Here is a 3,087-nt window from a genome sequence, read left to right as displayed (position 1 = left end):
CTCTAGGTACCTTATAAAATGTTTGTCCTTTAGTGACTGGCTCATTTCCCCTGGCATAATGTCTTCAAGTTTCACTCACTTTGTGGCATAGGTCATAATTTTCTTTCTTTTAAAGACTGAATAACAAGTCAGGTGCAGTGGTGCACAACTATAATCCCAGCAGTTCAGGGGGCTGAGGTAGGAGAATCGTGAGTTCAAAGCCAGCCTCAACCTAAGCAACTCAGTGAGACCCTGTCTCTAATAAAATACAAAAATGGGGCTGGGAATGTGGCTCAGTGGTTGAGTGGCCCTGAGTTCAATCCTGGTACCCCCCCCAAAAAAAAAAGACTGAATAACATTCCATTGTATGTTCATACTACATTTGAGCTTATCTATTTATCCATTGATGGACATCAAACTGCCTCTACCTTTTAGCTGTTGAGTAATGCTGCTGCAAACATGGGTGTATGAATAGCTTCTAATAACTTTGGGTATATATCCAGAAGTAGAATTGCTTGATTGTATGGTGTGGGGAGCCATTCTCACATGTGACTGGGCGACTCCCGGTTTGGGTCTGAGGTGTTCTGGCTGTGTCGGAGCTTTCCCGGCCCTCTCCTGATGAGAGAACTCGTCCGTGTGGGGGTGTGACTGACCACTGACCCCGGGGGCCCAATCACTGACCCTGACCTTGGAGTGCTGCCCCCCTCAACCTTCATTGGATGGAATTCTCCCCTGAATTTCTTGTTCCCCAATAAAAGGCTACTCCCTGGCGTGCTCGCTCTCTCTCTCTCCTGCTAGCCCTGAGTAATCCTCGCTGCCCTACAGGTAGTTCGAAGTGGGAACCAGAGAGGGGAGCCGTCTCGGACCTGGTCATAGAAAAAGGTAACTGAGTCTGTGTGTTTTATTTCCATCTCGCTAGCTAACTTTTATGCCAAGAACCTCATTAATGAAACCATTGCGCTGGCCGCATGGTGGAGTATGGTGATACTATTTTTAATTTTTTCTAGGAAACACCATACTCTTTTCCACAGGGGCTGCATCATTTTTCCTTCCCACCAAAAGTACACAAATGTTCCAATTTTCCACATCCTTGTCAACACACATTATTTTCTTGTTTATTGATAGTCCCCATCCTAATGGGTGTTGGGTAGTATCTCATTGTGGATTTGATTGCCTTCTCTAATGGTTAGTGGTGATGAGCATCTTTTCACGTGCTGACTGGCCATTTGTATTGCCACTGAGCTGCCTCTCCAGCACTTTGCTCATTTTTTAAAATCAGGTTTTTGTTGTTGATTTTGAGTTGTAGCTGTTCTATGATATATTCTGAATATACATAATTCAGTAACTATAGTGGGATAGGGTGTGGTGGGTTTAGGGAACCCACTCATAAAAAGCTGGAGGAAGTATGCAATGATACAACATTTTGGGATGGTGAAGTGTACCAAGAACCTTAAACACGCTGTAACTTTTGTTCTGTTAATTCTCCTTCTACTGGTCTCAAGAATGAGGAAGAATCAGCAAGCCACACAACAATTTCTATTTTTAACTTATCTCACTTTAAAAAAAATAAATGTGTATATTTATGTATGATAATTTCCAGAAGGTAGAGTAAAGGTCCATTTAATTTTAATTTTTTCCCCATTTGCATTTTCTGTGATCATGTGAGCCAATTCCCCTCATTATTGTTGATGAAATGAGTTACTTTTGTAAGAAGGAAGAAATTCTTTTACAAGCTCATGTAGATTACAGCAGTGATTGTTTATTTAAAAATCCACAAATTAGAAGCATTAAAAATGTGCTTTGGGAGAATTAAGCCTACTGCTCCTTTCTCCTTGGGGACTTAGAGTGCAATGTCTGCAACGGCAGTCTCCTTGGTAGTTATGCCATAACCTATTGCTTGTTTCCCCCAAGGACCTTTCCAATGAGCATTCATACTTCTGGCCTTGTGCTATTCACAAACTAGGTTCCAGATAGATGTGTAGGGTGCCTTTGGGTGCCCCACTCAGGGAACAGTCACAAGGGTTTGCATTAGCAAAGTCTTCATGTCCATCTGTATACTGAGATGCAGAACAAGGAACATGTGTTGAGGCCCTATGCAGAGCCAAGTTCAAGTTCCCTGGCTGCCAGGAGATGCATGTCTTTAAAAAATGGGGTTTTACTCAGCTTAATGCAGATGGATTTGAAGACGTGGTGGCTGAGAAGTTGCTCATCTCAGATGACTGAGGGGTCAGATACATCCTCACTTGTGGTCCCTTGAACAAGTAGCGGGCCCTTCATTTGTGAGGGTTTCCACTGTGCTTTCTTTCCTTCTTATAACTACCAATAAATCCAACTTCTTGTCCAAATTAATAATAATGATAAAGCTCAAAACTAAAGACGGATTATATAATGTTTATATAGCTATGGAATACATTTTTATGTGGTCATTGAAATTATGCTTATCAAGTTTTTTAACAATACAGACAAAAATAATCCATTTTAAATAAGTTTATTATAGCTGGGTGTGATGATTTATACCTGTAATCTCAGTGACTCAGGAGGCTGAGGCTTGAGGACTGCAAGTTCAAGGCTTGCCTTAGGAATTTAGCAAGGCTTAAGCAACTTAGCAAAACCTTGTCTCGAAATAAAAAATAGAAAGGCTGGGAATGTAACTCAGTGGTAAAATGTCCTGAGTTCAATAATAATAATAAGTTTACTATAGAAATTAGATGTAATTTTGATAATAATGTACACATATATGAAGTCAGATACTGGATTCAGTCTACATAATCAACTCAACATAATGAAGTCAACAAAACATCAATGCCTGACATATAGGAGGCCCTTAACAAGTGCTGAGATAATTAATTTGTTTATCCAACCAAATCAAGGAAATTGTTCCAAGCAATTGTTTTGGAAGGACTGAGTTTGCCCAGGGTGGCTGGTAGGATCATCTGATTGAGTATGACTATGATGATTGCTTAGATTATGTGGGTGTGAATATCTTGATTGATATATGCAGTTGTGATTAGATGATTTGTTTTCACATGCCTGAAAAATTATAATTGGCCCTCCATATCTACAGGTTCTACATCCATGAATTCAATCAGTCATGGTTCAAAACTCTTT

The sequence above is a fragment of the Spermophilus citellus genome, assembly GCF_964194105.1.
Source record: "Spermophilus citellus genome assembly, chromosome: 1".
Classification (NCBI taxonomy): Eukaryota; Metazoa; Chordata; class Mammalia; order Rodentia; family Sciuridae; genus Spermophilus; species Spermophilus citellus.
This window is presented reverse-complemented; position numbering follows the sequence as displayed.